The sequence below is a fragment of the Phyllobates terribilis genome, unplaced genomic scaffold (assembly GCF_046119375.1).
Source record: "Phyllobates terribilis strain yellow unplaced genomic scaffold, ASM4611937v1 Scaffold_526__1_contigs__length_1210158, whole genome shotgun sequence".
Classification (NCBI taxonomy): domain Eukaryota; kingdom Metazoa; phylum Chordata; class Amphibia; order Anura; family Dendrobatidae; genus Phyllobates; species Phyllobates terribilis.
In genome coordinates, this window is record NW_027363286.1 from 574,439 (window position 1) to 600,988 (window position 26,550).

Sequence of the window (26,550 nt, forward strand, 5' to 3'; positions counted from 1 at the left end):
CGTTTTTTGATGCATTTTTTGTGAGTTTTTTCAGCGATTTTTTTCATTGTCCTGTCTCTATTTATGCATGTACATAAAGTTCTGTTAAAAAAAAAACCCCATTCTATTTCACCATCAAAAACGCTGCTGCAAATTTTGGTGCATTTTTTCAGCATTTTTTTCACCATTGTATAAGGATGTGATTTTCCTCCAAAATATCAGTAATTAATGGGGGCACTCTCCTACACCTCTACTGAGGTCTGATATTAACTATTAACATCAAACTTGACTATTAATAATTAATTTCCACTAACGTTATCTGTGCCTTATACTATATACCAACTGAGACAAAACCGTGTGCTAATAAAAGGTATTTATTACACAAAAGTCTACAGTTAATATACTACTAGGTATCACACTAACACAGTACACAAAACGGATTCACAATTTCCAATTACCTAATATATTTTCCACCCACGTTTGCTAATCACTCATGCAATATCGGCCCACCCAACTATACCAACTTTGCCTATATATATCTATCAATATCTAGGAGGGTTAGTACAGGGTATGTAGGGCTAGTAAGTAAAGAAGTTACAGGGGAAGAGAGATACTCAGCCATGTGTTGTTATGTCCATCCTCAAGAGTCTAAGGGGCCTTAGCACATGTGCATTCTGGGTTTTTAAGTCCAGCCAGTGTCCAGCTTCATGTCACAGGAAATGATGTATTATTCCCTGCCCACTGGCTAAGATCTTTGTTCATGTCCAACCATACTCGCAAAACCTGATTTAGCACATGGCTGGACATTCTATTGAAACCTCCTCCAGCAGCAAACAGACTGAAACACATGGGGAGATGTGGGGCCAATATATACATGTATACTTATCTGCAAGCATGGCTAGCATGCAGATACGTATATACATGTACAACCTGAGACACTTCCCTTTACAACTACCCATTATTTCCCATGGGTGAAAAAACACTGACAAAAATGCTGAAAGTGACATGCTCTATTTTCCAAAAACCCAACCAAGGCACAAAATACACAACAACAAAAAAGCATGATGTGTGAACAGAGAATTCTGGTTTCTCATAGACTTTGCTGGTACTGCAAAACACAGCTGAAAATTTGCATAAAAATCTGCAGCAAAAAATGCTAAAAAAACACAACATGTGTGAACATAGCTTTTAAGTGAAGTTTAACTTATACTTATTATATGTTGTCAAAATTACTCACAAAACGTCGCTTTCAAAAGCCACAAAAGACGACGGAGGGGTTTCCTCATTTCTTGTGAATTTCTTTCTGTAGAAACATACAAATCAAGGTCTGTGTTAAGAGTCAAAGTGAAAAGAAAAATACTATTTTAAATGATAAAACCATCAAGGTAGAGGGAGTTGTACTTGCAAATGTGGAGTGAAGAAATGTTCATTGTTCTCATGGGTCTTAATTCACCAACAACTACTTGGATATTGCATTTTACCTAACCAGGTGGGTGTCAAAAAGGGCAGATAGACACCTACACCATCACAAGACCCTACAATTACCATGTAAGGCAGCACCCACCACTTCCTCACTGATACCTCAGATGCCTCTCCTAGATAAGAGCAGTCTATGCGGTATGCAATGTATCGTCCTTCAGGGAGCGCTTCTTCCCAGACCATTTCAAGGTCTCCAGCATATCCAACTCCTTTTGAGTACCAGCCTACTGCTCCAATCATGCATTCCCCGTCACCTCTTTTGCCATACTTACGGATGCAAAGTCTGCTTCCAATATCACGGGCTGGAGTGACTTGTAAGTTTCGTAATTGTGAGATCACAGATGTCTATGCAAGCACCGTGTAACGCATGTTACACGAGTCTTGAATGGTGGCTCAAAAAAAGATGAAGAAGCATCGACTTCAATATCATCATAAGAAGCGTCGACACAAGTTTGCAAAAAGGTATGAAAAGTGAACTGTAGAAGATAGGAAACGGGTGGTTTGCAGCTATGGGACAAAAGTCAATAGACTAGGCTATGATGGGTGAAAATGGGTCTGGAAGAAACAAAGGAAAATGGGGCTAAAGGATGGAGAAATTGAAGGAACTGTCAAGTTCGGTGAAGGAAGTCTGATGATATGGGGTTGTTTCACAGCTAAAGGCGTTGGATACTTTACCAGAATCGATGGTGGTCTCAATGCTGAGCTATATGTGAGTATCCTACAAGACTAATTACTTTGTACACTCGAGTACCATCGGTATGAAAAGGACAACATAGTGTTCCAGCAGGACAACGACCCAAAGCATATGTTGAGATTGGCAAATAAATGGTTCAATGACAATGAAGTCGAAGTGCTGGATTGGCCCCCACAGACCTCAGACCTTAATCCAATTTAACACTTGTGGGTAGAATAGAATAAAAAACTATATACATATCCAAGCGAGTCGAAGAGCATGCACCAACTGGGAACATGTAAAAGAGACCCGGAATTAGATGTCGGTCAAGACATGTTTGAATCTGATCGAGAGCATGCCCAGAAGGATTCAGGCAGTGTTGAAAGCCAAAGGTGGATTTACAAAATACTAATAAAATAATAAAAAATTGTACTTAGATTTTTAGGAGCAAAACAGTAACAGTGCAGTGACATGACAAGAATCTGCATAATTAATCATATGCCAAATAGTTGCAACTCAAGTTTATATATGAGATAGACAAGATGATTGTCTATAAAATGAGGGTAGTCTCACAATAAAATAAGTAGTGGATGGTGAGATATGGAGCCTGAAAGTCAAAAGTTCAAAAGATTGATACTCTTTTGCTCTTCACTGTATTCATGTGCAGTTGGTGGTTCTGGCGATGTATTCAATTAATAATGATGGTCCCAGTGCTATATTCAATTACCGATTATGGTTCTAATAATGAATTAGTGTATTAATGGTTGTTTTGGTGCTGTATCTAAGTACTAATGAGGATGCTGGTGCCATTCATGTACTGATGGAATGTTCTGGTGATGTATTCATTTAATGATCATGGATCTGGTGCGGTCTTCCCTCATTAAACACAAATTAAACAATTAAAGAAAATTTGGTATGTCCACATCCTTAAAAGTCTGATCTATCAAAATATAAAAAGAACTAACATATGCAGTAAAGAGAAAAAAAAATAGAAGAACTACTTTTTTTTGTCACCACACCTCTTACAGCAAAAAGCCATCCAAATGTATGCACCCTGAATTGATAGCAATAAATATTTCAACTTACTGTGCAAAAAACAGCCCTCACATAGCTTCATAGATATATTTTTATTGTTCTAACAGGTCCTTAAAAAAGCATCACAAGCTAAATGTTGTTTTTTTTTAACAAAAATAAGAATCTCTGAACGTTTAGGATTACTGTAATCACAAAGACCTGGAGAATCATGTTCACACGTCACTTTTACCACATAATGAATATCTTAAAAGCAAAACCTAAAAAACAATGATGGGATTGTGTTTATTCACTGCAGGTATACCATGAACTGCTGGGAGGGGTGCCACTTGAATTTTCGCCTTGGGCACCAAAAAAAAAAGCTAGAATCAGGCCTGTCCCCACAGACGTTAGGAAGCTAACCGATTCAAGCCAAAATCACCGGGTTTAGCCAACTTCTATCTCATGAGTCTGAGGGCATTTAGAATTAAATAACTCTTTGATCGCTGGGCATCAAAACAGCTCAGACCCCAAGTGATAAAGTCACAATATGATGCTGTTTTTCAGTTACAGTATGGTGGTTCTAAAATCATGTTATAAAAGTATAATTTAGTAACTATATGGCAGTATTAGTTACGGTATTAACCACACATGGTATAGAGAGATTCAGTAATGCTATGGTGGTATGTGGTGGTACTGTTCAATCACTATAGTTGAGGATTTCTGTCCTTTAACCCTTTCACGACCTTGGGATTTTCCGTTTTTCGCTCCCCTTTTTCCCAGAGGCATAACTTTTTTATTTTTTAATATGTCCCTGTGATGGTTTATTTTTTCTGGGACGAATTGTAATTTTGAACGACATCATTGGTTTTACAATGTCGTGTACTGGAGAAAAAGGAAAAAATTCAAAAGTGCGTCAAAATTGCAAAAAAAGTATAATTCTACACTTGTCTCTTGGTTGTTGTTTTTTTTTACCATGTTCACTAAATGCTAAAACTGACCTGCAATTATGATTCTCCAGGTCATTATGAGTTTGCAGATACCAAACATGAATAGGTTATTTTTTTTAAAGTGGTGAAATAAATTCTAAAGTTTGTAAAAAAAATTATAATGGCGCCATATTCCGAGACCCGTAGCGTCTCCCTTTTTCAGGATCTGGGGCTGGGTGAGGGCTTATTTTTCGCACGCTGAGCTGAAGGTTTTATTGATAATATTTTTAGGTAGATATAATGTTTTAATTGCTTGTCATTACGTTTTATTGCGATGTTGCAGCGACCAAAATAACTTAATTCTGGTGTTTTGTTTTTTTTTCTCGTTACACAGTTTACCATTTGGATTAATTCTTTTTATATCTTGATAGATCGGGCGATTCAGAATGCAGCAATATATGTATATTTTAGTTTTATTATTCATTTTTTTTGAATGGGGCAAAAGGGGGGTGATTTGAACGTTTATATTTTTAAAAAAAAACAAACATTTTTTTTTTACTTTTTTCTGGCCTTAATAGTTTCCTTAGAAGAATTGAAGGTGCTTTCATCCGATCACTTGTGCTACACATGGTTAAAATGATCATCTGCTATGAGCGATGGCCAACGGGTAACGCTCATGGCAAATCGGCACATGATCCTGCTAAAAAACAGATTGCAGTAAAAAAGAAAACAATTTAAGACATTCCCGTCCTTATTTGAATGAACTATTTTTGCATTGTATCTTTTCATTTTTTATCGCCCCTAACAAATCCAAAAACAGGTATAACTACCAGACATGTGAACATAGCCTTACAATACAATGTAACGAATGATAGTCGTATTTAGTGCTTACGTTGGCTGCACCTCCTCCTCACTGTCGTCCTCAATAATTGGACGCTTTCTGCCTCTTATTCTGGACGTCCTTCCTAAAATATATAACAAAACTGATTATGATTCTCATTCACCTCCAGATTTACACATCATCAGAGAAGCAGTCTCCACCTCTCACCATGGAAGAAGCAGAACCTATTACACACTGTAGGGATAAAATTATTGGGACACATACACATTACTCCTGGAGGAAATTTTATGACATTCCTTTTTAAATCCAGGGTCATTAACATGGAGTTGATCTCCCTTTGCAGCTAATAAAGCTTCCACTCTAAAAAAAAAAATTGGGGATATTTCTGTGCAATTTGTTGTCCATTCTTCCAGAAGAGCAGTTATCAGGTCAGACACTGATGTTGGACAAGGGGACCTGGCTTGTAATCTCTGGTTAATCCAAAAGGTATCTATCTGATGGAGTTGAGGTTAGGTCTCTTGAAGGGTCAGTCATGTTCTTCCACACCAAACTCACCCAGCCATGTCTTATTTGAACTTTCATGAACTGACTTGTGACAACATATGACAGCAAGATGCTGAATTCAGGGAGCTCTTTAGAACGAGCCATTTTATCACAACTGTTCGCACAGGCAGACTACATGCTTAGATGCTGGATTTTATACCCATGGCAATGAACCAAAAGAGAAAACCTTAATTCAATGATTAAGAGGTGACTTTTCATACTTGTTCACACAGTGTGTAAAGCTTCCTTCACATGTACATGTTTTCAGCACGTGTGGCATTCGCTTTCACATGCATTGAAGACACGTATGCACACATACCTATCATAATCTATGGAGATCTTTGCATGAGACCCGTCCGCATGGATTACAAGGGCCAATACACATTTCTGGCTCCGTGTGAAACATCCTTGTGACAACCGTGTGCTGTACATGTTTAACACTGCAAAGTATAGGAGAAGCTTTGGAATTGATATTTAAGTCATGGTGGAAAAAAAATGAATTGCACACGGATGGAACACTGATGGCACACGGATGACACACTGATCCAAAATACTTATGACACCGGTACCATTTTTCCAGTACCGGTATTATATGGACATGTGAAGGGTGGTTTAGTCAAAGGAATCTGTTAAACATGTCGTCGGTCGGGTAACAAACCCTGAGCTGGAGGTTTTCAGGAGGCAGACACAGAGCTTTTCCCCAGGATATTGTAACTTACTTTTTCCTCTCCTTGTAACAAGAACCATAACCTTTCTAATATTTCGACATAGCCGCAAGAGGGCTTGTTTTTTGCAGAACACCACTTATTCTATGAAATAAGTGGAAACGGTGAGGAAAAAAACTGTAATTCCACATTTTCTTTTTCAAGGTTTTGTACTAGCGCCGCTTACTTTGTGGTAATCAGGTGGTGATCTGTTACCTTTGCTCTATGGGTCAGTATGGTTACGGGATCCCAAATCTATATATTTCTATTCATGATTTACTAATTAAAAATAAAATAAAAACATTTACAAAAACAATTTGGCTTTTGTCACCATATTCTGAGAGCCATATATATATTTTTTTAAAGTGGTCATCCGGCAGTCAAGGTAACCCTTCGTCAATGTGCATTCATACTGCACGGTGGCCCCATGTTCATTAGAACTGATGGCCATTATGTTAAAGTCTGTTACATGTCACCATCACACTTGACAGCGGTATTAACCCCATAACGCCCAATGACGGACACTGCACGGCATGAGCAGGTGTAAGTTAATGCTCCTTGCCGTGCAGTGTCCGTTATGGCTTTAAACTGTCACAGCGTGTAAACACGCAGTGACAGATAAGTGCGGACAGCTATCTGTGACAGCTGAGCAGCACAAGATGGGGTGCAGGGAGCCATATGGTCGGTCCGCACACCTAGATCGCTGCGATCGGTCAGTCAATCTGACTGACCGATCTCAGCATGATCGTGCAGAAGATGCTGAAATATCAGCGTCTCCAGCCCGATCAGTGCCGGAGTTCAGCACCGCCAGTGGCTGAGCTCCGGCACTAAACAGCTAGTAGCCGTGTCAGCACCACCCCTGGCTGTTAACCCCCTGACAGATCGGTGGCCCTGCGATGTCGTGGGGCCCAATCATTGCCATGGTGACCAGGGGTCGTCATGACGACCCCCGGGTCACCAAGCTACGGAAAGCTGCTGAAACCATGCTCACAGCATGGGCTCAGGAGCTTTCACTAAAGGTATAATGAATGCACTGCAATCTAGTACATTGCAATACATTATACCTGTGATCAAAGAGAAACAAGTGAAAGTCCCATAAAGGGACTAAGTAAAAAGTAAAGAATAAATGGCAAAAAATGTGTAAAAATATGTAAAAAAATTAAATTAATAATAATAATTTAAAAAAAATATTCACTAATAAATACACATTTTTATGTAAAAAATAAATAAATAAATAAAATAAAAAAAAGTACACATATTTGGTATTGCCGAGTCTGGAACAACCCGACCTATAAAAGTGTCACACTAGTTAACCCCTTCAGTGAACGCCGCACAAAAAAAACTTAAAAAAACGAGGCTAACGATGCTTTATCACCATGCCACTGGGAAAAAAAGGGGAATGAAACACGATAAAAAAAACAAATATAAATAAAATTAGTACCGCTGAAAACGTCATCTTGTCCCACAAGAAACAAGCCGCCATACAGCCCCATCATTGATAAAGATGTTGAACAATACAGGTCCCAGGACAGAGCCCTGTGGTACCCCACTTCAGACATTCATCCAGCTGGATGTGAAGCCATTTACAACCACCCGTTGAGTCCGATCACTAAGCCAGTTATGAATCCACCTAACAGTTGCCTTGTCCTTTCAATACTTGGTCATTTTTTCAATAAGGATGGTGTGAGATACTTTGTCAAATACTTTGCTGAAGTCAAGATATACTATATCTATGGCATTTCTGTTAGGTGTCAGGTGTTTGCTGGATTTGAAATGGGTTCAGAACCATCAGTGGATTCTGTAGTCTCCCATTCCAGTCCAGCCAGGGCTGATGCTGCTCAGCATCATCATCAGTCCCAACGCCTAGCTGGTGCACGAGATGTACAGGTTGTCTCTTTGGTCTTTGTTCCTAGCAACATGAAGGATAGGTTGCGGAGGGAAACAGGGCTGCTAAAGCTTAAGTCCAGGATTCTCTGCACTGAACATGCCCGTGACATGGTGGACCGTGATTGGTGGTTTGGGAGTCAGCTGATCCAGTGACCTGGCGCCGCCTGATTGGTTGCGGGTGACGTCACCAATAGTGTGACGGTGGGCAGGGCTTAATCTTTAAATAGCCCCCTCACAAACATGGCGGCGCGCTCTGATCATTGACCTGTGATGGTGTTGTGTGGACGCTTGGTCTTTTGGGCTCCACGTGTGCTTTAGTTTCTGGCAGGCAGGTTTAGTGGAAATAGGCAGGCTTAGATGAAATAGGCAGGCTTAGATGAAATAGGCAGGTAGCTTCATCTGACAGTCTGGCTCCGACAAAGGGGTCGCCATACACCCCGAGCAGTCTGCAGACACCCTATTCCCGGCACCGCCTGTAAGCCACGTGGAGAGATACTGCTCAGTGCGGTAGCACGCCGGCTGGGAGCACGTATTCGCCGACGTGAGTCACACACGCATCCTAGCGTCTGCTGTGTAGTCCCTGTGCAGTTAACAGGGCTACAGATATATTATTTATCGCACATCTCTCGTGCTGTTAACGGAGATAGTGCGAATCCCTAATCCTGTTCCGGTGTGCAGTAACACGGAAGGGATTGTTATTTAAGTTGGTTGTTTTACCTTCTCACCCGGAAGGTGTTTGGCCGCAGTCCACCAGGCTGCATCGCGGACCCCGTGTAAGGTTGCTTTCCATTATTTAATAAAAGTTGTTTGCAACCGTCCCCTTAACAATTTCCCTGATCCACCCAGTCAGTGATTCTGTCATAGAAGGAAATTAAGTTAGTCTGACATGATTTGTTAGTTACAAACCCATGCTGACTCTGGTTAATCACTTCATTCTTATCCAGGTACTTACATACATGTTGTTTAATAATTTGTTCAAAAATCTTTCCTGGTATAGCAGTCAGACTCACCGGCCTATAGTTCCCTGGGTCCACTTTCTTCCCATTTTTGAAGATAGGAACAACATTTGCTCTTCTCCAGTCTTCTGTGACTTCTCCTGTTCTCCAAGAATTTTCAAAGATTATGGAGAGTGGTTCTAAAATTTCTTCTACGATCTCCTTCAGTACTCTGGGGTTTAATTCATCTGGACCTGGAGACTTGAACTCATTTATGTTAGCTAAATATTCCCTCACAATCTTTCTGTTTACAGATAACCTGGATTCTTCAATTCCTTTAATAGGACAGTGAAGATCAGTTGATGCTCCATTTTCTTTCTGAGAGAAAACAGATGCAAAATAGGAATTAAAAAGTTCGGCCTTCTCAACATCCTTTCTTACCATTTCACCATTTTCATCCTGTAAAAATCCTATAGCATCTTTGACTTTTCTTTTACTTTTGACATACCCCCAAAATCCTTTTTTATTGCTTTTGACATCTCTTGCAAGCCTTAATTCATTGTCAGCTTTAGCTGACCTGATACGTGCCCTGCAGGATCTGCAGACTGCATTATAATCTTCTTTAGATATGACTCCTTCTTTCCATTTGATAAACATTTCTTTCTTTCTTTTTAGCATGTGTTTAAGTTCTGTGTTCATCCATCCTGGTTTCCTTAAATGCTTCCCATTCTTCCTACTTTTCGGGATTGTTAACGATTGTGCTTTGAGAATCTCATTTTTAAAAATTTCCCATCCTTCCTGGACATTTTTGTCCTTAAGGACATCCAGCCATTGGATCCCTCCTATTCTCTTTCTGAGTCTCTTAAAATCTGCCTATTTAAAATCTAACCTTGAAGTTTGAGTCTTCACATGTCTTCCTCCTCTAGTTATCCAAAATTCTATAATAGCATGATCGCTGCCTCCTAGGGTCCCAGACACTTTTATCTCCTCAACCATTTCCTCCCTGTTTATAAGGATTAGATCCAAAGTAGCAGATCCCCTTGTTTTCTCCCCTACCTTTTGGAAGATAAAGTTGTCAGCAAGAGAGGATAAGAATTTGCTTGACCTGTTAGTTTTACTTGAGAGAGATTCCCAACAAATGTCTGGATAGTTGAAATCTCCCATGACCACTACGTCATATTTTTTGGAGAACTTGGTCATTTGATACATAAAGTGTTCATCCATATCTTCAGCTTGCCCAGGTGGCCTGTAGTAAATGCCTACAATGGTGTCCTTTCCGTTGTTCTCTCCTTGTATTCTTACCCAAACACTTTCCACAGAACTCCCAGTCTCTGCTTCAATCTCTCTGCAGATATACGCTTTTCTAACATACAATGCGACACCTCCTCCTTGTTTATCAAGTCTGCTTCTTACAAATAAGTTGTATCCTTTTAGCCTTGTATTCCAATCATGTGTATCGTCCCACCAAGTTTCAGTGACATCATATTTCTTTTCCTGCGTTAGTAGTTCCAATTCTCCTTGTTTGTTGCCCATGCTTTGTGCATTTGTATAAAAACATTTTAGTTTGTGATTGGTTTCTCTTCCTCCCATATTTTTATTACTTAGATTTTTTTGTCTTTGTTCTTCCTTTCCGCTTCCAATAGCAGAGATCTCAATAGTATTTGTCAGCTGTATGGCTTTTTCTGGCCTTTTGCTTCCCTTCCCACATTGTTCTAGTTTAAAGCTCTACTGATGAGTGTAGCAAGGCGACTTCCAAATACATGTATTCCAGTCTTCGTAAGGGGCACCCCATCTCTAGCAAGTAGTCCATCATATAGATAATTCATTCCGTGATCCAGAAATCCAAATCCTTGTTGACAGCACCATCGACGTAGCCAGTTGTTCACCTGTAGAATCTTATTCCACCTCATTGTTCCATGGCCATCCACTGGGAGGATGGATGAGAAGACCACCTGCGCTCCCAATTCTTTCACTTTCTTGCCTAAGTCTTCAAAGTCACTGCAGATGGTTTCCAGGTCCTTTCTTGCAGGGTCATTTGTCCCCACATGTATTAGCAGGAATGGGTAGTGATCTGTAGGTCTGAAAAGTCTTGATATCCTGTCAGACACATCTTTAATTTTTGCTCCTGGAAAACAGCACATTTCTCTTGAGGTTATGTCTGGTCTGCAGATAGCGGCCTCTGTTCCTCTCAACAGGGAATCCCCCATGACCACCACTCTCCGTTTTTCCTTCACAACATTTTCTTTCTCTATCCAGGAGGATTCTGAGGGCTTACAAGGTTATTCATTGTGGGCAAAGTCTTATCTTGCTGTATTTCTTCATGGTTCTCCTGTGTGAGAGCCTGGTACTGGTTCCTGAGCAGTATGGGTGCTGACTGCCTCTCGATACTCCTGCTTCTCTGGGTCACATGCTTCCATTCCTCTGTTTCATCAGGTGCAGTTCGAATTTCTTCTCTTCCTGTATCATGAAGAGATAATTCTCCTCTAAGAACTCTTCACCTTCCTTAATGATTTTCAAGGTAGTTAACCTCTCTTCTAGATTTCACAACTTTTCCTCCAACAGGGACACAAGCTTGCATTTCTGGCATGTGAAGTTTGGCTTTTCCCTGGCAAGTATGTGAACATGTATCAGGATATGCAGCTCACCAAATGGCTCCTGGACTCTTCCATGTTCTTATTGTTAATGTGTTATGAAAACAGTGAAAAACGCTCCAAAATTCGGTTTATCGATGTCCTCCTTTCAGCTCCAACGGCCAAAATCCAGTGTTCTTTGAGCTCGCGGAGACTCTTCACTTATCCCAAAATGCAGTGGGAGTATGCAAATTATCTCCTCAGGACTCCTCCCCTGGTTTCATCTGTCAATGTAAATATAGGGTGCTTCCACGTTACTGGTAGCACAAGGGCACTGGAAAAGTGAAATAACTCCTCGCCCCCAAAAGAAATATAGCAAATTCTGTGCTCCGAAATTTTAATGCTACCCTCCCACCCCCGCCCTCCAGAGCTCCAGTGTGTGCCTACATCAGATTTACCATCCACATGTTTGGCAGGGGTATAACTTACAAAATGGGGTCACTTGAGGGGGGGTATTCTGCTCTTTTAGCATTTAGGGTCTCTGTATATGGAGTCCGCAAACTATTCTAGGAAAACCTATACTCCAGCAGTCAAATAGCGCTCCGTCCTTCCCGAGTGTCGCCGTGTGGCTAAGCAGTACTGTACAGCCACATATGAGGTATTGCCACATTCAGCAGAAATTGTGGGCCACATTTTAGGGGCCAGTTTTATCCATTAACCCCATTTAAAACGTAAAATCTGGGGCTAAAACAAAATATTTGAGATAAAAATGTAATTATTTTTTCTTCACTGCCCAATGGTATAAAATTCTGTGACACACCCATGGTGTTAATATGATCATTGCACCCGTAGATGAGTTCACTGAGAGGTGTACTTTGTAAAATGCGGTCCTCAGGCTGTTATGGCACCTCAGTGGATCTCCCAGTGTATGATGGCACCCGATGCAGATCACGTAGGAGAGGGAGCCCTCTCCCTCCTCAAGCCTTCTAAATGCTGTTATTTCTATTGATATCGACATTTAAGGGGTTAAAAAGCTGGGAATGGTGAGGGCAATGCTCCTGACAGTGACAGCTGAGGCTCTGCTATCACTTAAGCCAAGCTCCCGACGATGATGGTGAGGGCACAGCCCCTGGGCCCCGCACAATCGTCATGATGTTACTGTATGTCAGTGGTTGGGAATCCCTTCCCGATCAGGACGTATAGGTATGTCAAAGGTCATGAAGGGGTTACAATTTTAGCAGCAATTTTTCATATTTCCAAGGAAATTTAAAATAAACTGCATTTTTATGGACCTATTCACTTTTGAAGTGACTTTGAAGAGCCTTTTATTGTAACCCCCTAAAAAACACCCCAATTTAAAGAATGGAGGTTTCAAAGCATACAAGAAGTTTGCTATTCCTTGAGGTGCTTTGCATTAATGAAAATATAAGAAAAAAAAAATAATAATTCCATTTAGTCAAATTCCATTCAGCTAAAATGTTACTTCAGCCCTAATTTTTAGACTGCACAATTTATTACGCAATTTCTCCTGAATGCAGCATTACTCCTTGTATAGCAGACACTAATATTGTATAGCTATTGTACGGTTTGGTACTCACTCGGCTGCGGCTGAGGTAGGCACAGGAAGCATTTTCATTGAAATCCAGGCTAGTTTATTCAGACAGCATAAACTGCTCAGGTAGCAAAACAAAAACACCCTTTTCCGGCACAAAGTGGAAATACAAAGTAAAATGTCCATACAATGTTGCGGGTTCGACCGCTCAGGTCAGTTTCCAATCCTTAGGTGTTTAGCACAGACCAGCATCCTGGAGATCCACATATCTCCAGACACAGAATGAGACAATTGGTCTCCATTTTATTTACCAAACCACGCCCCCGGGGTGGGGATATGTGAGCAGCCATTCCCACCAATCTCTTATGACTGCTCATAAAAGCGGCCCTCATACGACCTATTAACCCTTTCAGTACTATATGTGCTGGAGCATGCTTTTCTGGGTTTACATCACCGAAGCTAACAACCTCGAGGACCTGTCCGGTGGCCATCTTACATACCCTCCTCTGCCCAAAGCTGGCGGGCTTGGCTATCAATAAGCAAAAAAACTCAAAATTCGAAAATCACGATACACATGAAGATTAGAAAAGGAATAATCAGTTCTGAGAAGGAAATGTATTAAGTATAGCACTGTGTGTGTGTATGTATGTATGTATGTATGCATGCATGTACAGTACAGACCAAAAGTTTGGACACACCTTCTCATTTAAAGATTTTTCTGTATTTTCATGACTATGAAAATTGTACATTCACACTGAAGGCATCAAAACTATGAATTAACACATGTGGAATTATATACTTAACAAAAAAGTGGGAAACAACTGAAAATATGTCTTATATTCTAGGTTCTTCAAAGTAGCCATCTTTTGCTTTGATGACTGCTTTGCACACTCTTGGCATTCTCTTGATGAGCTTCAAGTGGTAGTCACCGGAAATGGTTTTCACTTCACAGGTGTGCCCTGTCAGGTTTAATAAGTGGCATTTCTTGCCTTATAAATGGGGTTGGGACCATCAGTTGTGTTGTGCAGAAGTCTGGTGGATACACAGCTGATATAGTCCTACTGAACAGACTGTTAGAATTTGTATTATGGCAAGAAAAAAGCAGCTAAGTAAAGAAAAATGAGTGGCCATCATTACTTTAAGAAATGAAGGTCAGTCAGTCTGAAAAACTGGGAAAACTTTGAAAGTGTCCCCAAGTGCAGTTGCAAAAACCATCAAGCGCTATAAAGAAACTGTCTCACATGAGGACCGCCCCAGGAAAGGAAGACCAAGAGTCACCTCTGCTTCTGAGGATAAGTTTATCCGAGTCACCAGCCTCAGAAATCGCAGGTTAACAGCAGAGACCAGTTCAATGCCACACAGAGTTCTAGCAGCAGACACATCTCTACAACAACTGTTAAGAGGAGACTTTGGGCAGCAGGCCTTCATGGTAAAATAGCTGCTAGGAAACCACTGCTAAGGACAGGCAACAAGCAGAAGAGACTTGTTTGGGCTAAAGAACAGAAGGAATGGACATTAGACTAGTGGAAATCTGTGCTTTGGTCTGATGAGTCCAAATTTGAGATCTTTGGTTCCAACCACCGTGTCTTTGTGCGACTCAGAAAAGGTGAACGGATGGACTCTACATGCCTGGTTCCCACGATGAAGCATGGAGGAGGAGGTGTGATGGTGTGGGGGTGCTTTGCTGGTGACACTGTTGGGGATTTATTCAAAATTGAAGGCATACTGAACCAGCATGGCTACCACAGCATCTTGCAGCGGCATGCTATTCCATCCGATTTGTGTTTAGTTGGACCATCATTTATTTTTCAATAGGACAATGACCCCAAACACACCTCCAGGCTGTGTAAGGGCTATTTGACCAAGAAGGAGAGTGATGGGGTGCTACGCGAGATGACCTGGCCTCCACAGTCACCAGACCTGAACCCAATCGAGATGGTTTGGGGTGAGCTGGACCGCAGAGTGAAGGCAAAAGGGCCAACAAGTGCTAAGCATCTCTGGGAACTTCTTCAAGATTGTTGGAAGACCATTTCCGGTGACTACCACTTGAAGCTCATCAAGAGAATGCCAAGAGTGTGCAAAGCAGTCATCAAAGCAAAAGGTGGCTACTTTGAAGAACCTAGAATATAAGACATATTTTCAGTTGTTTCAGACTTTTTTGTTAAGTATATAATTCCACATGTGTTAATTCATAGTTTTGATGCCTTCAGTGTGAATGTACAATTTTCATAGTCATGAAAATACAGAAAAATCTTTAAATGAGAAGGTGTGTCCAAACTTTTGGTCTGTACTGTATGTATATATATTATATATATAAACATATATATATATATATATATATATATATATATATATACACATACATACATACATACACTACCTAGTCAGGGTGCATGTTTAAAAAGGACTGTATAGACCAATCGGTAACTAAAACACAGAAAACCACTCATATAGAACCAAAAAGAAGACCAGACTATGCTAAAATATAACAAATTTTAATGGATCAAGCTAAAATACGAATAGGGGTGGGAACAAAGCAACCAGGAGAAAGCGCTGAACAACATGTGTTTCCCACATGCAAATGTACAGTACAAATCAATGGAATATATACCATTACCACCAGAATACATATATATACATACAGTGGGTACAGAAAGTATTCAGACCCCTTTAAATTTTTCACTCTTTGTTTCATTGCAGCCATTTGATAAATTCTAAAAAGTTCATTTTATTCTCATTAAAGTACACTTTGCATCCTATCTTGACTGGAAAAAAAACAGAAATCTAGAAATTTTTGCAAATTTATTAAAAAAGAAAAACTGAAATATCACATGGTCATAAATATTCAGCCCCCTTGCTCGGTATTGAGTAGAAGCACACTTTTGAATTAGTACAGCCATGAGTCTTCTTGGGTATGAAGCAACAAGTTTTTCACACCTGGATTTGGGGATCCTCTGCCATTCTTCGTTGCAGTTCCTGTCCAGTTCCGACAGGTTGGATGGTGAACGTTGGTGGACAGCCATTTTCAGGTCTCTCCAGAGATGCTCAATTAGGTTTAGGTCAGGGCTCTGGCTGGACCAGTCAAGAATGGTCACAGAGTTGTTGTGAGGCCACTCCTTTGTCATTATAGCTGTGTGCTTAGGGTCATTGTCTTGTTCGAAGGTGAACCTTCGGCCAAGTCTGAGGTCCAGAGCACTCTGGAAGAGGTTTTCACTCAGGAAATCTCTGTACTTGGCCGCATTCATGTTTCCTTCAATTGCAACCAGTCGTCATGTCCCTGCAGCTGAAAAACACCCCCATAGCATGATGCTGCCACCACCATGTTTCACTGTTGGGATTGTATTGGGTAGGTGATGAGCAGTGCCTGGTTTTCTCCACACATACCGCTTAGAATTATCATCAAAAAGATCTATCTTCATCTCATCAGACCAGAGAATCTTATTTCTCATAGTTTGGGAGTCCTTCATGTGTTTTTGAGCAAACTCTATGCGGACTTTCATTTGTCTTGCACTGAGGAGAGGATTCCGTCGGGCCACTCTGCCATAAAGGCCTGACTGGTGGAGGGCCGCAGTGATAGTTGACCTTGTGGAACTTTCTCCCATCTCCCTACTGCATCTCTGGAGCTTAGTCACAGTGATTTTGGGGTTCTTCTTTACCTCTCTCACCATGGATATTCTCCCACGATTGCACTGTTTGACTGAATGGCCAGGTCTAGGAAGACTTCTGGTGGTCCCAAACTTCTTCCATTTAAGGATTATGGAGGCCACTGTGCTCTTAAGAACCTTGAGTAATGCAGAAATTATTTTGTAACCTTGGCCAGATCTGTGCCTTGCCACAATTCTGTCTCTGAGCTCCTTGGGCAGTTTCTTTGAGCTCATGGTTTTCATTTGGTCTGACATGCATTGTGAGCTGTGAGGTCTTATACAGACAGGTGTGTGCCTTTCCAAATCAAGTCCTATCAGTTTAATTAAACACAGCTGGACTCCAATGAAGGAGTAGAACCATCTCAATGAGGATCACAAGGGGTCTGAATACTTTCCATACCCATTATGTATATGTGTATATACATATATATATATATATATAATACACATATAAATAAAACAATAAGAAACCAGGTGTATATCAATACAGACTATATGTATTAGATATGGGGAAAACATATGTACTACCTCTATCAGGGTGTAAATAAATATTGTGCAAAAGAACCACAGGACGCAAGAGAGGGCAATGATGGAAATAGCTCCTAACGTATAAACTATTCCATAATAATAAACCAATATAGGCGGGTATAGAATAGTCTATATACCTGTGTATGAGTCTGGAGTAGAGGGGGCATACGGTGCAGCGTCGCCACCCCGACACGCTATCAAGCAGTGGACCCTCGACAGTGCATCAGCATTGCCATGCAGTTTCCCGGGCCTATGCTCTGCATGGAAGCTAAAATCCTGAAGGGCTAGGGACCATCTGGTCACTCCGGCATCGTTCCCCTTCTTGTCCCTCATCCACCTTAGTGGGGCATGGTCTGACACTAGCCTGAACTTCCTGCCTAAGAGGTAGTATCTTGAAGTGTCCAACACCCACTTGATGGCCTTTTCCACAATGGAGTAATTCTTCCCACAGGATGTCACATTCTGACTTAAATACATTATGGGATGCTCTTCCCCGTTCACTTCTTGTGATAGGACAGCACCCAGCCCGACATCTGACATGTCTGTCTGGACCACAAACTTATTTGAGAAATCCGGTGCCACCATAACTGTCTGTTTACACAGAGCTACCTTCAGTTCCGCGAAGGCAGTCTCAGCTTCTGGAGATTACTTAGCCATAACCGACTTTGTCCCTGTAAGGAGGTCTGTCAAAGGGGCCGCTATCATGACGAAGTTAGGGATGAACCGGCGGTAATAGCCCACGATGCCTAGGAACGCTTTGACCTGTTTCCCTGAGAGGGGTTGTGGCCAACTCTTGATCACGTCGACTTTATTTGGGGCTTTATTTCACCTCTCCCTACGACATAACCCAAGTATTTGGTTTCTTCAATGCCCATGGCACATTTCTTCAGGTTTATAGAAAACCCTGCCTTCTTTAAAGAATCAAGTATCGCCTGGACTTTGCTCAGATGGCTTCCCCAATCCTGGCTATAGATCACGATGTCATCCAAGTAGACTGCTGCATACTTCTTGTGGGGAGCTGGAATCAAGTCCATGGTCCTCTGGAAGGTAGCCAGGGCTTCTTGCAACCCAAACGACATCCTTGTGAAGTAGAATCAACCATCTGGCGTTGAGAAGACCGTCTTCTCCTTGGCATCTTGGGACATGGGTATTTGCCAATTCCTTTAGTGAGGTCAAGGGTGATAATATACCTGGCTGGCCCCAATCTTTCAAACAGTTCATCTACACTGGGCATTGGGTAGGTGTCAAACTTCAAGACTTTGTTGAGTTTCCTATAGTCATTGCAAAACTGCCATTCTCTATCTGGTTTTGGCACTAAGACTTTGGGACTGGACCAGCCACTCCTGGACTCCTCAATGACTCCCATGCTCAGCATCCGCTTCACCTCTTTTGCAATTACCTCTCGGTGGGCTTCAGGAATCCGATACGGCTTCATATTTACTTGGACATGATGACCCGGAAGAAACTCATGCTCTATGATCCGAGTACACCCTGGTAGTTTTGAGAACAGGTCTCAGTTCCGCTGTAGCAACTCTCAGCACTGTGGCTTCTGGGCATGTGACAGCAACTTTGCCAGCTTGACTTCCTCCACGTGGGCTTTGGTCTTCGCCACCAAACAGGAGCTTCCACAAACTCCCTATGTCATTTGGCTTGATCAGGTTGACGTGGTACACCTGGTAGGGCTTCCTTTTCCCTGGTTAGTGGACTCTATAGTTGACATTGCCAAGCTTTTCAAGAACTTCATAGGGGCCCTGCCACTTGGTCAGGAATTTGCTCTCCACCGTAGGCACTAGTACCCAATTGCCAAGGTGGAAGTGTCTCACCCTCACCGATCTTTAGTACACCCTTGACTGTGCCTCTTGTGCTTTGAGGAGGTGTTCTTTCACAATAGGCATCACCTCAGCAATCCTCTCTTGCATCTGGGCCACATGTTCCATTACAATCCTGTAGGGTGTAGACCCTCCTTTGCTACATCCAGGAGTCCAAGGGGCTGTCAGCTATATAACAGCTCAAATGGGGAGAAGCCAGTAGAGGCCTGTGGGACTTCTCTAATAGAAAACAGAAGGTACGGCAGTAGACAGTCCCAGTCCCGACCGTCTTTCTCAACGACCTTCTTCAACATGGCCTTCAAGGTTTTATTAAACCTCTCCACTAAGCCGTCTGTCTGGGGGTGGTAGACTGAGGTCCTGAGTTGTGTGATTTGCAGGATTTTTCACAACTCCCTCATCCCCCTTGACATAAATGGGGTCCCTTGGTCCGTTAGGATCTCCTTACGCAACCCCATTCTAGAAAAGACGTGGACTAGCTGTTATGATCTGCTACAGAGACTAAGGAAAGAGAGGAGATCTGTCCCTACAATAGAACTAAACTAGATCCCTACGATGTAACGGGGAACCTGATCCTGCGATCAGACCCGCTAAAGTCCTCGGCTAGTCTGAACGCAGGCCTATAGATGTGAGGGAGGGATCCCTACAAGATCTAGGGACTGGGAAAAGTTGGACACCTCCTAGCAGAAATAGTAGCAGTCAAAGACAAACACACAACAAAAAGGCATAGGGGTCAGAAGACCTAGCAAAACTAACAGAGAACGGCAACAGAGCAACAAGCTAGCTCAACAGTAGTAAATACAAATGAAGTCCAGCAAAGCCAGGAGGGCGGAGCCGGATTAAATAGGCAAAAATGGTCATGTGACCAGCAAACTAAAAAAAACTAACAGGAGAGTTGTAACAGTACCCCCTCTTCTAAGAGGATCCTCCGGATCCCCTAGGCCCAGGCTTACCAGGAAACCTCCTGTGAAACGCTCGGACAAGTCTGGAAGCAGAAACATCATCCGCCCTCACCCATGAGTTATCCTCAGGTCCGAAACTCTTCCAAGCGACGAGATACTGCAAACTCCCTCTATACCGTCTAGAATTTAGGATGCGGGAAATTTCATATTCCCCGTCCTCCACCACAGGAGGAACAGTGACAGAGGCATCACCATCCGACACATCAGCTTTTTTCAACAGAGAAACATGAAACACCGGATTAATCCTCCAGGACGTAGGAACCTCCAGCCTAACAGCAGATTGGCTAACTATCTGCAGTACATTAAAGGGCCCTACGAACTTGGGACCCAATTTTTTAGAAGGAATCCTCAATCGCAGATTCTTAGAGGACAACCAAACCATGTCACCAACAGCAAACAAAACCTCTTGCCGTTTCCTATCAAAGTACCTCTTAGATTTTTTGTTAGCCTCCTGAAGATTACCACGCACATCCGTCCAAACTCTCTCCAAATCACAGGAAAAACTCTCCTCCTCAGGCACAGCCGAAACCAATTTGGAGAATGACCAAAAAGACGGATGTCTCCCAGAACAACAAAAAAAAGGCGAACACCCAGCAGAAGAGGATGTATGGTTGTTAAGAGCAAATTCAGCAAGTGGCAGAAACTCAGACCACCCCTCTTGATTGTCTGCCACAAAACAACGCAAGAACTGCTCAACATCCTGGTTCTTCCTTTCTGTCTGGCCATTAGACTCAGGATGATATCCGGATGAAAACGACAAATGAACTCCCAACCTGTCACAAAAGGCACGCCAAAAACGAGCCACGAACTGAGGTCCCCTATCAGAAACAATGTCAGTAGGAACACCATGTAGTCTGACAATTTCCTTGACAAAGGCCTTGGCGAGTGTCTTAGCGCAAGGCAGTTTGATGAAGGGAACCAAGTGACACATCTTGCTAAAACGGTCCACGACCACCCAGATGACCGTGAAACCTTCAGAGGGAGGAAGGTCAGTAATAAAGTCCATAGCCAGATGTGTCCAAGGTGCACTAGGAACCTCCAGAGGGCAAAGCAACCCCGCAGCAGGAGCATGCGAAGACTTGGATCTTGCACACACAGTACATTGGCGCACCCACTTAATGACTTCCTTCTGCCATCCAGGCCACCAAAAACTGCGACCCACAAGTCTCTTGGTCTCAGAAATTCCTGGATGACCTGCCAACCGAGACTCATGACACTCAACAAACAAATCTCTCCTAAAGGTCCTAGGCACAAACAACCTCCCATGGGGAGTGTTAGATGGGGCATTCTCCTGTGCTTTAAGAATCTCATCCTCCAAAACGGAGTCCAAAGCAGCAATCACAACACCTTCTTGTAAAATGGTCTCCTCTTCCTCCTCAACACCGACCATGGGAGAAAAGCTGCGAGACAAAGCATCCGCTTTAACATTCTTGGTACCCGGGATGTAAGTAACGGAAAAATTAAACCGCGAGAAAAAAAGTGCCCACCTAGCCTGACGGGCATTCAAGCGCTTGGCAGCATCAAGATAGATCAGATTTTTATGATCAGTGAAAACCTGAATGGGAAATTCAGCACCTTCCAAGAGATGACGCCAGTGTTCAAATGCGAGTTTAATCGCCAGCAATTCCCGATTACCAATATCGTAATTAAGTTCAGTCTCGGAAAATTTTTTTGAAAAAAAGGCACAGGGATGTACTCCATCCTTGTTTTCCTGAGACAACACCGCACCGACCCCCACCGAAGAAGCATCAACCTCAACCAAAAACGGCTTAGTCACATCAGGCTGCATAAGGATGGGAGCAGAGGTGAACCTCTCCTTTAGAAACACAAAAGCTTCAATGGCCTCAGAAGTCCACTGAACCGCATTAGCACCTTTCCTGGTGAGATCGGTCAGCGGTTTGACAATAATAGAAAAATTTTTTATGAATTTTCTGTAATAATTGGCGAAACCCAAAAACCTCTGTATCGATTTGAAACCAATAGGCCTAGGCCATTCCTGCACAGCTTGAACTTTAACCGGGTCCATCTCAAAACCTTCACTGGAGATAATGTAGCCCAAAAAACTAATTCTCTGTACAGCGAACTCACATTTCTCCAGCTTAGCAAAAAGCGAATTGTCCATTAATAACTGTAATACCTCACATACGCTCTGCCAATGAGACTCCAGATCCGGCGAATAAATCAAAATGTCATCCAAATACACAACCACATTTTTGCCGATTAAAGGTCTAAGGATATCATTGATAAGATTCTGAAAAAATGCTGGAGCATTGGTGAGACCAAAAGGCATAACCAGATTCTCAAAATGACCCACAGGAGTGTTAAAAGCAGTCTTCCATTCATCACCCTCCTTCATGCGCAACAAATTGTATGCCCCCCGGAGATCAATTTTAGAGAACCACTTGGCCCCCACTAACTGGTTAAATAAATCAGGAATCAATGGCAGTGGGTAAGGATTGCGTACAGTAATTTTATTAATCTCACAAAAGTCCAGACAAGGACGTAAACCGCCATCTTTTTTTTTTACAAAAAAAAATCCAACAGCCACAGGAGACTTGGAAGGCCTAATGTGACCGGCAGCCAAGCTTGTCTGTATGTATTCTTCCAAAGCCTTTCTCTCAGGAATAGTAAGATTAAATAAACGACTCTTAGGAAGAGTCGCGCCAGGGACAAATTCAATGGTACAATCATAGTCTCTAGGGGGAGGCAAAACCTGCGACTCCTCCTCAGAAAAAACTCTCCAAAAATCCTGAATAGGTACAGGCAATTCCCCTCTATCCACAGCAGCAATGCGCCCGTTACAACACTTGTCATAACACTTAGGGCTCCAAGACTTAATTTCATTGGTAGACCAATCCAGTACAGGATTGTGCAATTTTAACCAGGGTAACCCCAATATTACTGGAGAAGGCAAATTATCCAATACCACCAAATCCAAATTCTCTTGATGAATACCATTAATAGTGAGGGGAAATTCACAGACCTTGTGAGTAACACTCTTCAAGGGAGAGCCATCGACAGAAACCACAGCAATAGGGGATGACAAAGTTTTAGGTTCTAATCTAAGTTTTTCCAAGAATCCCCCATCAATCACATTTAGAGTAGATCCACAATCCACAAATACCCGAAATTCAATTAATTCATCCTAAGCAGCAGTAGTGGCAGATAGGAATACTCCCTTAGAATTTAAACAGGCAATACGAGCATGACTGACCTTTTTTTTTTCTTTCTTCTTACGAAGTACACAGCTCTTAATAAAATGACCAGAATTTCCGCAATAGAAACACAAGCCTTCAGAAAGCCTGCGGTCTTTTTCCTGAGAGCGGGGTGTCATCGCCCCAATCTCCATCGGCTCTCCATTGTCAGCACAGACCCTCTCAGGACTCGGAGCTGACATAGCAGAGGATTTGCTCTCATTAACCCTTTCACGCAGTCTCCTGTCCACCCGTATAGCTAATTGCATTGCCTCCTGCAAGTTTCCAGGTGTGGGATAAGCAATCAGTAAATCCTTTACCCTTTCACATAGCCCTGCAAGAAACAAGCTTTTCAAAGCAGAATCGTTCCACCCCACCTGGGCAGACCACCGACGGAAGTGAGAACAATATTTTTCCACATTACCTGATCCCTGCCTCAAACGTCTTAATTCAGACTCAGCAGATGAGACACGATCAGGATCATCGTACAACAAACCCAAAGCAGAAAAAAAACTATCCACTGATCTAAAGCACGGATCACTAGAATGGAGAGAGAAGGCCCATCCCTGAGGATCTTTGCGCAAAAGTGACATTATGATCCCTATGCGCTGTGATTCATCACCAGAGGATCCGGGTCTCAAATGAAAATATATAAGACAAGCATTTTTAAAAGAAAAAAAATCTTGTTGTTCGCCAAAAAATAGATCAGGCAGACGTACCTTTGGTTCCACAAAATGCGCTCCAGAACAGCTACTCACGTGTTGTTGGAGCTTGGTCACCTCCAGAGAGAGTCCCTGCAAGCGTTGAGAAAAATCTTGCACCGAGACCATGATGGAAAACTGGAGGTCTTTCCTTAGAGAAAATTATTTTTTTTTTTTTTCTTTTATGGCTGGACTTACTGTTATGATCTGCTACAGAGACTAAGGAAAGAGAGGAGATCTGTCCCTACAATAGAACTAAACTAGATCCCTACGACGTAACGGGGAACCTGATCCTGCGATCAGACCCGCTAAAGTCCTCGGCTAGTCTGAACGCAGACCTATAGATGTGAGGGAGGGATCCCTACAAGATCTAGGGACTGGGAAAAGTTGGACACCTCCTAGCAGAAATAGTAGCAGTCAAAGACAAACACACAACAAAAAGGCAAAGGGGTCAGAAGACCTAGCAAAACTAACAAAGAACGGCAACAGAGCAACAAGCTAGCTCAACAGTAGTAAATACAAATGAAGTCCAGCAAAGCCAGGAGGGTGGAGCCGGATTAAATAGGCAAAAATGGTCATGTGACCAGCAAACTAAAAAAAACCTAACAGGAGAGTTGTAACACTAGCTCCTGGACTATGCACTTGGCAGAGGAGTTTCGTGGTGGTACAGCCTCCGGGTAACATGTAGCGTTGTCCAGTACCACCAAGATATACTGATGTGCTCTGGCGGACTTGACCAGGGGTCCCACTAGATCCATGGTGATGCGATCGATTGGGACCTCAATGACAGGTAGTGGCACTAAAGGGCTACGGAAGTGAGCCACAGGGGAGGTCAGCTGATAGGTGTGACAGGACCTACAGTAATTCACAATCTCTCGGTGACAACTGGGACAGTAGACCCTCTGGAAGATTCTTTCCTGGGTTTTTTCTACCTCCAGATGACCACCTAAGACATGTGCATTGGCCATATCTAACACCCTGCGTCTGTACGACCCTGGCACTAGTAACTGATCGATTACCTCTCTTCTGAGCTTCGTGACCTGTCATATTAACTCCTCAATTCCAGCAAAGTACGGATATCAGGTATCAGCCATAGACTCTTGAGCAACACCATTCAGAACAGTGACATTATTAAACACACCTTTTAGAGTTCAGTCCCTGAGCTGGGCGTTTCCAAAGTTTCCCCACCTCCAGCTCAGGGATGCTGCCTCATCCTCACCCCCAACAAGCACATGAAAGGGAAAACTGTCGGTTGCGGCCTGCGACGAGGTTTCTTTAGGAGCGACCTGGTTGTGGTCTGGGCAACCCGGCTTCCTCCCTTTTTCCCACAAGTCCCAAAACAAGGCAAAGTCCTGCCCTATTATAACAGGGTGCAACAGGTCCTTGACTACGCCCACCTCATGGGACTCAGTGCTACAGTTTGTGCCTATGACCACTAGGACCACAGGGTAGTCCTTAGCGTCTCAATGGATACAGCAGATGTCCACCTTTTTCTGCAGAATCAGACGATGAGGAATTATGGCCCTACTAGGGTTACCAAACTCCCAGAATCGAACAGACCAGTCATTTGCGCTCCATTCACTGACACGGGGCATGCCTGCGGTCCCACACCTCGTGGAGGGACAGCACTGCAGGCAGGATATGCAAAGTAGCGCCGTCCTGTGCTGCAGTCTACTGGCTCGTTGGTCATAGGGCAACAGGTCACTATAAGACCCGGGGTGTGACATTGCCAACAAATTAAGTTATTGGATGGGGCCTTTGGTAGCAACTCAGACCCCTCCTGAACTCTAGGACGCCCCCCCAGATGTGGTTCTAGTTCCCCTCTTTTGGGTGTCCATCCCCCCTGTTGGGAACCACAGTATGGAGATGCTCCCACCCCTTACTTCCCCAAAGCACTCTTGACCGCCTGGTACCTTTCTACCAACCTCACAAGGTCATTGGCATTATGGGGATCTCCCTGGGCAACCCAGGATTGCACCAGCCTTGGAAGGGAGTGTATGAACCTGTCCATCACAATCCTCGCCACTAACTGTGCTGGAGAGGAAGATTCCGGTTGCAACCACTTTTGGACCAAGTGTAGGAGGTAAAACATTTGGGACCGGGAAGATTTGTCACTGCAATAGGCCCAGTGGTACACCCGCATCATGTCAGTCAGAGTCACTCCTAAGCACGTCAAAATCTCAGTCTTCAACTTGGTGTACTCTTTTGCATCTTGCAAGGCCAAGTCATAATAGGCCTTCTGCTGTTGCCCTGTTAAATATGATGCCAGAACCTCCGCCCACTGCTCTGGAGGCAATATCTCTCGCTCCGCCACCCTCTCAAAAATTGTCAGGAACGCCTCGTCCTCATCACCCGGGATCATCTTTTGTATGGCTCTTCTTAACGTCTTCCTGGCAAGTGAGTCATCACTTAGACTTGGGGGTGGGGCGATTGAACTGCCATGGGTTAACTCGGCTAGGAGGTTTATCTGCTGCTTGTACTGCTGTTGCTGCCACTACTGCTGTTGATGCTGCCGGAGATTAGCCTGCACAAGTTGCTTTATCAGCTCCTCCATGATGCCAGACGTCCCCTACTGGCTGACGGCCCTCACCC